At 41.5% G+C, this 12,775-nt stretch overlaps 1 protein-coding gene across 1 annotated transcript in view; it reads right to left on the bottom strand.

The window, feature by feature from the left end:
- Window positions 1-12,775, bottom strand: part of LOC309706139 (arf-GAP with coiled-coil, ANK repeat and PH domain-containing protein 3-like) — a 58,784-nt gene that overhangs the window by 45,116 nt on the left and 893 nt on the right. The gene's annotated exons all lie outside the window — the stretch shown is intronic.

The following is a 12,775-nucleotide window of genomic DNA, read 5'->3' as shown; positions in this document are numbered from 1 at the left end:
CAAAAAACGAAACTAAATATTTCCACAAAAAACCAGTTGAAGTAATATGTGATTGTCATTATAAGTAGGCCTTTAGATGGACCAAAGATTGGCACCAACATACATTTTGACCTGCCATTATTTTTTTGCATTTTTTTTGCAATTTAAAAATTAAAACTTCAAGGCCCTGAGTCTTCATTGACATCCAAGAAAAGAAGAAAAAATAAAATCATATGATGATAATTTGGGGTTGAAAAATAGCGTTTATAATGGAAGTCAATGGGCAGAAAATGGTCCCCAGGGTGATGGGTGTGGGGATTTCTGCTGCTCAGCCATTTTAGGCTGATTTAAGGAATTCACACTGGAATATTAACATTGACAGGTAAAAACTATCCTGTGGCAAGTTTGGTTATATTCCACTGAACACAGTGGAAATGGCAGCCATTTAACACATAGCAGTGGCACAAAAAGGTCCCAAGAAGGCAGGAGGGTTAAATAACTCTCTCACATGCACACAAACAATCGCGTGTGTGTATGTGCGACGTAAAGATGGGAATGGAATCCGCTGAAGGCGCACCACAGACAAAGTGAGCTCACAGACCAGACAAATTTAGTTTGGGGTAAACATTTATGCATCTAATGAACACTGTTGAACAAATTCTGTCACTGTAATTCCAAATGGCCAGCGTTTTTCTTTCACTCCAAATTATAGCCATTATCTCCAAATGAAGCAACAGCAAAACCACAAGGCCAGATTTTTGTTGTTGTTGTTGTTGTTGCTAATACCGGACTACCAAAGCATTGTCCTTATCCAAGACTACGACGGCGGTCGAGAAAACAAGATTACAACACCTCACACGACTGCATTATTAAATCGTCGATTGCTGAAGTGCAGCAGGATATGAAGTGGAGGGAAAGTCCACTGGGTGAGACAGAATGAAGAGACAGGTTTACATTAACGCTCGGGGTGGTCTTACGCAAGAGCCTCGCTCATTGAGACAGCAAGAGAAACAAATCTGGGCCAGACAGCGTGAGTATGCAAGTGAAGTGTTGTGGTTTCACCTATAAAGCTCAGTGCTAGAAAGATTTATGAATTATATTTTACAAATCAAATGTTAACATGTTGGTAATGAGGTAGTAAATACACATGGACTTCTGACGCAGCTGATGCTTCCAGTTCAGAGCTTAATATTTTACAATGAACAGATCAGCTAAGATCATCGCTTATCTGCTCCCATGTAGCTGACTTGTTGTGATGCGAGCATTTTGACTGCAGTAGGGTGACATAACATTTATGAAATTTAATTATATGACTGGCCCGAGTTAGACCTCAAAAATTGTCAGCAGTAATTATCGAACACTTTAACTTAACAAAGCTAGTTTTTATGTGATGTGGTTTCAGAAACTGTGGGAGAAAACGGTGCTTGGCTGCAGTCAAAGTGAAGCTTTTACTCTAATCTGGTTTTCTACACTCTAGTACAAAGTAGACTGCAAGTTGCCGTCACCATGAAACTTCTGGTTACGCTTGTTTCATATCGAGCTGAACCTTAATCTTCCTGCTCTCCAGGCCAGATCTCTCTGACAGAACCACCCTGTTCAGCTAGCTACATCTGTCTATGTGACATATGCACACACACACATACCCACCATATCCCTACACCCTCATACCAAAGCAATCTATGACACGGTCTTCCTTCCTTCCTGCCTGCTTTAAGATCAATTGCCATTATAATTTGATGAATGTGGTTCAGCTGTTGTGATTTTTTTTCTTGACCCTTGTACGCGGTGGGCAAACCACTGAACAAATGGAAAGAACCACTCTGTTCGTGAAAGAGTGCATGCTTATGTGACTTTGTAGGAGTGGGATTTATGAATCCAAGAAACTGTGGGACTGCTGACATGGCAGATGGGAATATTTTCATTTGGAAATCCCTGAGGAATTCCTCAGGGATTTCAGGCACGGATGCAGGCTGAAGAATGTAAAGATGGGAAACATGACTAGGGAATCCATCAGTGTTCAAGAAAGAGCAAAAGGTGTTCCGGTTTCTTTTCATGTCCCTCAAGACTGGCTTGTCAATCACACTTGTGGTTTCAGCACTGCAGGGGTGTACGGATTCAGCGAGGATTGGGGCTGGTGGGGCGCCAAACACACGGCAAGCCAGCATCAACAACCTGATAGAAATGGTCAGATATGCATGTCTCAACAGACTGTAGCTGAGATTGAAGAGTAAGAAGAAGGAAAAAAAAAAATCTTAACTATGTGAATTGTGCTATTTACTAAAGGCACCGGAAATTTGTATCGGTGGTCTAAAATTTTGACACATTTGGTGTGAGGGACAGCAGGATTGTGGGTGGAGGAAGAGCGTGAGGGCTGAGTAAGACATGAGAGTAAACAGGAAGGACAAACAGCCTATCAAAGTATAAACTAATAATCTGACGCAAAAGAAAACTACTGTTCATAAAGCCAAGTGTGTACAATTAAAACCAAGGCAGAGAAAGTTGGGCCAAATCTGAACCAGCTGCTCAAGTGGACCCCAGATGTAAGAGCGAGACGTGCAAACACAAACACCTTCTATTCCAGTTTGAACAGGATGATTGTGAGACTGTATCATTTGTCAGCCTAAGGAAGCTGTCCTCTGTGTCTTTAAGATACTTTTCTGGGAAATTTTACCACAGTGGGTTTTTATACACGGTTATGTGTCTGTATGTGCTGCCATTAATCTGTCTCCATTTTTTTTTGTCTTTCTTCCTCTGGGTGCACTCCATCCCTTTGGACCATCTTTCTTCCTCTATATTCCCCCTCCACTACAAACATCCGCCCATCAGTCATTGCCCCTGTATGTTTAGTCATCGATCATCCTTCCAGTCATGCTACATTCCCATCTTTTAACTAGAACCAGAGCAAAAACAGACTTAGGCAGCATACTGAAACTCAGTCAGTGTTGCTGCTGCTGCGCTGTCACTGATTCATATCCACTCTGCACACTGCCAATATAGGAGGCTGGAGGAGAGAGTACAGTGAGGAAAAAGATGGATAAAGGTGAAGAAGAGGAGTGCAACCACAACAAGACGACTGGTGGGTGTGCACACAAAGATTTCCCAACTCTTTTCTCTCCCTTCCTGTCTTTTGGCCACCACTTGGTTGAACCAGTTGGGCTGTTTATCGAAGGCACGGAGCCCCGCGACACCAGATAATTCCCACATTGCGTGTAGACGACAAACACGCACTTGTAGCTTAAATTTCTATTTTTAACACAAGAATTAGTCTTGCCGACGTCAGAGGCGTCGATTTCTTTGGCTAGCTACGATCCAGAATTATAGACAGATAAACATCGGAAGACCGACTGCGTCGACAGTCTTGTGGAACAGGCTCTTAGGTTTCGATGCGAGTCCCCTCAACAGGATGTAAACAGTGAAGACTAGCCTTTAAATCCTATGGAAGTTGTTAAGTGGTTTATCCTGGCTTAAAAAATGTTTTCAAGTTGAGGAAAAAAAAAACATGTATGGCTATTTCAACTGCAGTGTATTAAAAAAAATGCAAAACCGTGTATAAAACCTCCTGGCACACAGAAAGCCACCACGAAGTCAAACGTTTTATTTCTTTCTGTACAAAAAACACAATTTTAAGACCACTTTTATTATTTCAAGTATCTTGGAGACAAAATGTTGATTTGAAGTGTGAGAAACCACTGACCCTTTAACCCTGCAGAAAATCACCTTGTCGTGTCACATTGTGGTGCCAGATTCTGTCTTTAATGTGCATGTTTGTACAGCTACATGCGTCTGTCCAAACATATACAGTGCCCCAAGGTTTCATGTGTAGCTTTCTGCACAAAAAGTCTGGAAAACACAAATGCATTCCAGAAACTACACATAAGCGGTGAAGCTGGTTTCCCCCTTATGTGATTTAATGACTTCCTGCATTGTGAACTCTCTTCAAACATGACTTCCAGTTAAACCAAAAGTCAGTCTGTGTGTTTGGTTAACAACTCCACCCCCCAAGTAACTACCATAACACATAAAACTAGCAAGCTGTGTTTTGATTCTGGAAGAGTCTAAAAAATACATCTCAAGTGAGGCAAAATATGTGTTTAAACTGCGGGGGATGCCAAAGGATAGACAAATGCTTCTTGCTGGGAAAACAACTTGTAATACCAACATGAAGAAAGAAACCCAGGAACAAGACGACGCCAATTTACTTAATAGTTTTGATTTGAGTTTCAAGAGGCCTTGGCAGCATTTGCACAAACTCCCACACCAAATGCTGATCTTAGTGGGACTGAATGATTACACAGAGAGGTTACTCACAATAAACCATGACACAGCATGAAAGACGTGAGAAGGTCTGATTTGTGCCACATTTTTCACTCTTCTTACTCACGACAGGAGTGACCCTCGACTCCGATGAGACCAACACATCTGCCACAAATCAGACTTTGTCAAAAGGATGTTTTCAAATGATTCATGTTGTCTGTGCTGACGCTGTTGATCGCCACATCTTTAAATCAACCGCCTGTTAGACTTAGTCGCTCTATAAATGCAAAATTGAAACCTTAAAGTGGCGCTTTATAGTCATCCAGATTAAATGAGAATCTGCTAAAGCTCTCCCATGAATCACGACTTGCTCAATCACAGCTGCCCAGGCTCTGATCTGGGTAATTACTCTCTGGACCAAAATAAACTGCAAGTCGCAGTCATTATGAAACTATGACTTTGATTGGCATTATTTTCCAAAGACAAAGAATTAATAATTACACTTTGGGATTCTAGTTTATAGAAAAACCCTGTTTGACTGTCACATCCACTGAGCTGGAATTAAGATGCAGCTTAATCAATGCGGGGGTTACAATAGTTAGTGCCTGTGTTTCTCTGCGTTTTATCAGGATTAGAGTTCAGTTTGTAACTCAGTCAAATTTGTGTTTTAGACGAGAGTCAGGAGGGCATTTAGAAAATGAAAGATGTCAGGAGAAGTAAGCTGGACCACGAAGAGATCTTAATGTGATCTTTTCTTTCTCCTGATATTTGTGTGCAGAGTTGTACTGTATGTTAAACACAGTAATAAAGCATAGTATCACGATATTTCATGTGGCAATATTGTATCGGTACAGGGACAAATATCAATATTTTATTAAATAAATTAAAATACTCTGGGAATACTACAAACAAGAGGGTTCATCTCATGCGCCACCATGCTACGTTAGCCGAGCAAACTTGTAAAATCGCCTCAATCGAAAATCGATAACGTTATATTATGGGATAAAATACATAACTGACAAAGTTTAAAATTGAGGACGGTGAGCTAAAATGAGCTGCCTTGCACCTGCTTGATTCGAATTGCGAATATTCAGGACTGCGCTGCGGTTAAAGCATCCTCCTGTACAACATCCATTATGATCTCGGCAACCATGGAGACGCCTCTTAAAATGAAAGCCACTGCATTGTGAATTGGTTTTATAAAAAGTTTTCAGTGGGACATAGAAGTACTCTGACCCAAGGCTTGCAAGTCCTTTAAACTGCAGTTTGTCAACAGTACTTGTGTAATTCTTCATCCCTCACACTACAGAAAGGAAAATTGTATTAAAGCTTCTCAGGGTATGAGGCTGATAGTGTGTGAGCTTTAACGGGGTCTGTAGGCTATCCAGCTGATTTAATCAGAGTGTGTTTACTGATAATCCTATTTCATATAGGTCCCCCAGCAGCGCATGCACTCCGTGGATTCACTGGATGTGTCCACGTGATGGGCCCATGTTCTCATGAACATGCCCAACTTCTGTGTGCTTGGCACGGTGGCAGAAAGAGGAATATGAGATGATGTGATTTGCCAACATGCTGGCCGGGAGGCAGACACACACGTGCGACACAAATGCAAATCCGATAAGAAGAATGAAAACCACACAGTACAGAAGCCATTCAAGTGCCTATCATTATCATTATCGCTACTGATTTCCATCCTTCTATGCTCCTCTGAAATAAAGAATCGGATCCTGCACGTTTGCAAACACCGAGTCTCGTGTAAGAGCAAAACAGCGCGGGAATACCAGATTTGTGAGCAGAGCAGCAGCTGCGATCTGTGTACAGTATGTTTCCAAGCAAACAAACAAAATGCTGCAAGAGCAGAAACGCTGCTTCTAAGTCGATGGATGTCAACAACTCTGTTCCTAAAACAAAAACAGGAACAGTATTACTGGCTACAACATTTCTGAACACAGCAAACATCTGCAGGTGGCAAATGGGGGCATCGCCTTTTTCACATCATATGCAATGCGCAGTGCGCTTTTTTAAATCTGGAGTCACGTAAGGGCACCTATTCAAGGCGCACATGCAAAACAACTGAGGCGGGGTTGCCCTCTTCGTTCACCTGATGTCTTTCGATGCAATAAAAAGAGCACTTCATATCACTCTGTCAGAGGGTTAGACAATACATCGAGACCACGCTGCCACAAACTGCACTCCTCCTAAGTTGTAACAGTTTGTGAAGCTTCTGACAAGACCGGCCAGCTTTCTGCAGTTCACAGCCGACGCTACCTTTACACACCCAGGGGGAACTAAAATATTTATGTAAACTCACAGGGGTTACGAGATATTTTTATGGCCCTGCCAGTCTGCATGTTTTTTCTGTTAACACTTGCAGGTTAAAATAGTTTAACAGGTCAATATATAGCTAAGGGATTTCTTTCCGGTGAGGGTTTCCTGATCTAATCACTAACATCATTAGGAGTTTATCATCATGGCACCGTCTGCTTCATCCTCAACCTGCTGCAGTCGAACCTTTCAGAGCAAAGAAAGTATTAGCAAAGCTGCTATATCACGCAGTACGTGCGCAACAACACATGTACCTATTACACTTTCAGGGCTAATCAAATATTCAAAACTGTATTCAAATCAAAATACTCACATTTATTGTTCTAAACAACACTGCATAACATCGCTATGTTAGTGACATCTGTCCAACTGTCAACACAAAAGTCTACTCCACCAATCACATTTCAGACAGTGCTGAGCTACTGGGATTTTCCCACTCATCTCTAGGGTTTACAGAGAATGCTCCAAAAACAAAAACTATCCAGTGAGCGGCAGTTCTCTAGGCGAAAAGGCCTCGCTGAGGTCAGAGGTCAGAAGAGAGTCGAAGGAATGCTTCCAGCTGATAGGAAGGCAGGAATAACTCGAATAACCAGATGCAGAGGAACATCTCTGAATGCACAACATGTATAACTTTGAAGTCGACAGCAGCAGCAGACCACACCGGGTGCCACTCCTGTTAGTTTAGAACAGGAAACGGTGGATGCAGCTGACACGGGCTCACCAATTTGACATCAGAAGATTAAAAAACGTTGCCTGATGTGATGAGTCTCAATTTCCGCTGTAACCTTCAGATGCTCAGGTCAGAACTGGGCTTGAATAATATGGATTCATTGTGGCTTTTATCGTATCAAAGGATCAGGGCGGGGTGGTGTAATAGATATTTTGTCAAACTTTGTACCACTTAGTACCAACTGAACATCACTTAAACACTACAGCTTACCTGAATATTGTTGCTGACCATCCGTTAATGACTGCAGTGTGCTCATCCTCTGGTGGCTGCCTAACTCTAGAGTAGATACATGTTCTGGACGCAGTGTATTAATAAAGTATCACAAGAAGAAGGAAAAGTATTTATTACTGCCTTGATATTCCTTCATACCTTTATCACAGTGGCAAAGATAACATAAACTGAAGCAGATTTAGCAGTTTTTAATATTTTTTGCATTTGACTCCATTGTACAGATTAAAAAGTGCTTTAGCTTTAACGTATGCTCACAGATTAGTGACAGGGGATATTTAAAATACATAAATTCCCAACACGTAGGACCAAGTCCAGCATTAGTAACTGCATGACCTTCCTATACCTTGTAAAAGACAAACTACCATCTTGGAGGGAAAATCCCTTTTATTATAGCTCAAATGCAACAGATTTGGTTGCAAACACTGCTGGAAAAGAAAAACGTTTAGATTTTAATATGAATGGAGAGCATGTGTATAATAGAATAGTGATTCAGGCCAGCCAGGCTGTTTCCTTTCTTCCTCTGCTCATCTCCCATGTACACGGATGCATTAGAGAAAGTGTTTGGGAACGAATGTCTAGACATCAGCTACTTAATGCAAGCGGTCTGGAGCCTTTTTAAACATTTTGCCAAAAGCTGAAAGTTGTAAAGAGGCTTTATTCCTGATGGTTCAAACGGTCACGGTGACTCTCAAAGATGTTTTTCTCCAAAATAGGTTACAAGCAGTTAGACAGGGTCCTTTTGGGCTTAGAACTAAAAACAGGTACAAGCCTGGGACATTTTCCAGACAACATCATATCTGCACATGTGCAGTTTATCAGTGAGAACCAGTGAGAACCGACATGTAATCTTATTCAGCCCTTTAATGCATTTTCTCATCCAGTCTGAAATCATCTGGGCTGTTAGTCACCATGTGATGTTCACCTCTGCAAATAACGCGACTGTTTTCTCTGCTGGGACACCTGCCCGCTGGCACACTCTTCAAACAACTACTGAGTATTTTCCCATTGATGGGGACAGATATGAATCTCTCCTGCCATTACGCATGATACCGAGATGAGAAGGGTATTGTCTACACCTGCCAATGCCTACTGGTCACTCTTGGCAACAGCAGAGCTATTTTCCCGCCTCTGACTAGCAAAGACAGCATGACGCATATTTACACATTTCACAGGCTCTTAACAATAAGCACCCAGTATCTCAAATAGACAGCAAAGTCAAGATGTGTCAGAAAAAACGAGAGAGAGAGAGAGAGAGGATTAGAGGTAATGGTGATGCAGGTAGGGAATAAAAATCCAGACAGTTAAAGAAACCAGGGCACCAGACAGACAACTAGAGCATCAAAAAGCACTTTAATCTGCCAATAAATGGAGACATGCTTTTAAAAATAATTGTAGGAAATCACACATAAGGGCAGCTAAAAGCCTCTTTTTATACAGACACATCAAATCTTTTATCAAATCCACTTCACCATCAGGTTATATAAACCTGAGATATTTTTGAACTTCCACGATTTTGCAATTTATTATCATGTGGGCTCTCTCTATACAGATTTAGAATAACATTCATTTCTGAATAAAACTCCTCCAGCTCTAAACAGCCAGACATATAATAACGTAATGGCCATGGAGCTTAAAGCAAACATTCACACCCTTTTTCTCAGACTATGGGGTTTTCATGTTGTCTCAAAAACACACTTTTTTACTACCCATGTTAACTCTGAAACACTCAAAACTGTAGGTAATATCAACTTAACCAACTATAGAGCAGAAATAACACTGTTTAAAGCTTTCACATGTTCATAAAAAACTAGGGTATTTGTGTCTGACTTTGTGATTTTGGTGCCTTTTAGATCATTTTTTTATTGCAACTATCAGAAAAATAATATGACTCAGTGTGCAATTAATTTAAATAACAGATCCATAGAGTATGTGCATGCACCTTGTTAACCAAGTCACAAAGAGTGCAAGTTTTAACTGATGAAACTCAACCCTCTCATCTCAATGTCGACTCTTGTGGATCCAAAATACCAGGATGTCAGTGAAATACCACGGGATTTGGCCAGCGTGAGCTGTGAGGAACTCGGGCCTTTACCTGTAGGCTGGGAGGTCCGAAGCACCGTGTCTGGCCAGATCTACTTTGTGGTTCAAGGCTTTGAAAGAATACGCCACAAACTGATGGCTAGCCAAAGAACGACGTGCAAGACCACGAGAAGCCATCACCAAAATTAAGTTCTGAACATGCAACACTGCTGTTGAAATAAGGTTAAGAATGTGTGTAACAGCTGTTACGCTGGGATATGACATGCAGCTACCTGAAAGCTGAAGAGAGTATTTAAATATGAGGTAAACTTGCACGCAGGTTTGGCAACAGTCTGTAGCACAATCCCTCCAGTCTTATGGGAAAATTATTATACATGGACCCTAGTTTTGTTTTAAACATTATAGACTGAGCAGCTTTGACGAGGTTTCGGTTTTTCCCTGTCCTAAAAGTATTTTGTGTTTTGTGTAATAAAATATAAAGTTTCGGTCTGTGCGACACATTTGCAAAAAGAACATCTCGATCTGCTGCGTCCACTTTTCAAATGCCATTGACTCCCTCTCTCAACCTGTCTGGACAGCTTGATGCTGAGTATACGCTGTGCGTGGGATAGAAGTCGCTTCTCAGTACACGATGGCCTAAAACGTCCATTGCTGGAGTCAACAAACACTAGTCCATATTCAGTATTCTCATTTTGATTTACAGTTTACAAATGACACAGACAGACCTCCCGTGAGCTTAATATTATTCCTAAATGCGCTCTGACACTGGATTTAGGCATCCAACAGCAATTCCACTGTAATAAACTCAAGTACACCAGTAATATTTGTTGTGTTTTTTTTACTTTCACACACACTTCTTTGATAGTAAAAATTCTCTGTGACTGAAAATCAAAATGAAGATGACGTCTTTCACGGTGCCCACTCGCCTCGTCCATTCTTAAATTTTCCGTCCTCATTTCTCCCAGATCTCAGCTGTCTGGCTTACAGCAGCTGTTGCTAGGCAACAGCTAACACCCACCCATATGAATATTAACACTTATATCACAACAACACTGTCAGAACAGTAAAATAAAGGACAAAATGCATGCTGTAAATAGATCGAGTTATGCATCCTTTTTGCGACTGAACATGTAAAACAAGTGCCGATTCACGGTCATTTTACCTGTTTCGAAACATTTATGTTTATGTCACTTGGTTTTAGCAACTGAACATCTGAATCAAATGAAACCACAAGCACAAGATGATGCTTCTCAGCTGTAGCAGGTTCTAAACTGTTCACCTCTAAGCTCATCAGCGTTTTTCTTTTTTAACACCGGCATGTTTTCTCAATGTTCCAACCTGCGATACAGTGACAACAAACACTTGGCAGTGGAGCTTTTGAACACCCGAGTCACATTTAGATCTTTTTCTATTCTTTTTCCGCGCTGTTCTCTGACTCACAGATAATAAATCTGTTGCAGTGACACTGAAAACCTGTGCAGGCCTACTTTTTTCTCCCCAATCAACCAATAAAAGAATCAGTAGTGGTGCTGGGATTAGAAATACTGAAACGAAGGCAAACAAACATGTAATAGGGCCGTGGCTCCAGGAAATCTGATTTAAAACAATCATTGCCACCAACTATAGGCAGATTTACACGCCACACATGCTTTGTTGAAGAATGAATGAAAGAGCAGGTGAATAGGAGGCAGGGCACTGGTGATGAGTTCAGTATACAGAGAGAGGCTGAACAAAAATATGTGTTACAAATACACCGGCACGAATACCTTTCCAAATTCTTTCCTGCTCACTCAGTGATGCTTACACAGAGACAGCGCTGGCACAAGTTAAGACCTGCAGCGAGAGGGTGTGTGTGAGCTGTTATAGGCCTGTGTGTGGGAAGATAGACAGGATTGCTCTGTTTCTACAGAATGACCCAACAAGGAGGGGGAGACAGGCAGCTGGATCACAACACGCTTCAATATAATGGAAATTTCTGCAGTGATGATCTTTAATTGGATGGCTTAGTCACGCAACTCTGACCTGTCACTTTATTTTTCAAACAAATCAGTCTTTAGGATTAAGTTATGACACACTCAGTGAAACACCAGCACACATACATTGTTTTCATTCAAAACTTCTTACAGCAACACTGTCTCAACCTTGATGTCCTCAAGATGAGCGTCTCTCCCTCTCACTGTCACTCGGGTCACCCTCACTTTCACTGTTAGTTTTGTCACATGAATTTGCCCTTTGGGCACTGCTGCCCTTATCCAGTAGTTCTTTTAGTATCTATATGTTGCATCATTGTTATATAAAACTGAGCTCCACATGTGACTTAACTAACCGTGCTGAGTACAGCTGAAATTATCCTGATGAATGGATAATGAGAACAGGGACATGAAAGTGAAGGCATCCTATGGTCCAAACAGCACTTACAAAATAATGATCCCCATCTTCTTTATCACAATTACAGTCATACACATGACGTGTGTCCTATGATCTAAGGAAACAGCAGGTCTGGAACTCGTCCAGTGAACTGGGAGAGAGAAGGGAAAGTTTCTGAGTCTGTTCTGCTTCTCTTTCTCTTCCTGGCATTCTCTCTCAGCCATCTATCATCCATAAATCAGCATGAGATTTATGGAGCCAACTGGATGTCCGTCTCCCCTCGCCCTCTTTCTTACATTTCCCTGCCTGCCTTCTCATTTGATTTACTAACTATTATTCTGAGGACATATACAACAGTGAAGAAACCAGATGAGCTGACTGTGAGAGGGAGACACAGGGGAAGAGCAAGAGGGAAGCAACAAAATGACAAACATAGAGAACTGCAACTAAACACGCAACCAATGCTGACATGGAGATACAGAGGGGATGACTTAATAACCGATCTGTGGCATTTTTTTATTTCTCTACAAACTAAATAATTCATAATTTGGTCCTTTAAGTTGAAAACACTAAGTAGAAGGCATGCCCACATATCTGCAACGCCTCTAACTGGCATATTTAACAGGGGATTCCTGGCCTACATGTTGCTTGCTTTCTTTTATTCTCCCCCACTGGCCTGTACAGGAGTGCAGCCAGATTGGCACGTGGACCTAGTGAGGCTACAAACCTCCAGCGGATAGGCACAGCTGGCTTTGTGCCCAGGATACAAACTCCCTTCTTGCAGAGAGTGTGTACTCCACTCCCTGCTGCTTCTTTGCAAGCCAGGGCCACTATTGTTGGTGCTGC

Source organism: Aulonocara stuartgranti, assembly GCF_965226115.1.
Source record: "Aulonocara stuartgranti genome assembly, chromosome: 5".
Classification (NCBI taxonomy): domain Eukaryota; kingdom Metazoa; phylum Chordata; class Actinopteri; order Cichliformes; family Cichlidae; genus Aulonocara; species Aulonocara stuartgranti.
The sequence above is the reverse complement of the archived record's forward strand: the minus strand, read 5'-3'. Positions and strand labels throughout refer to the sequence as shown.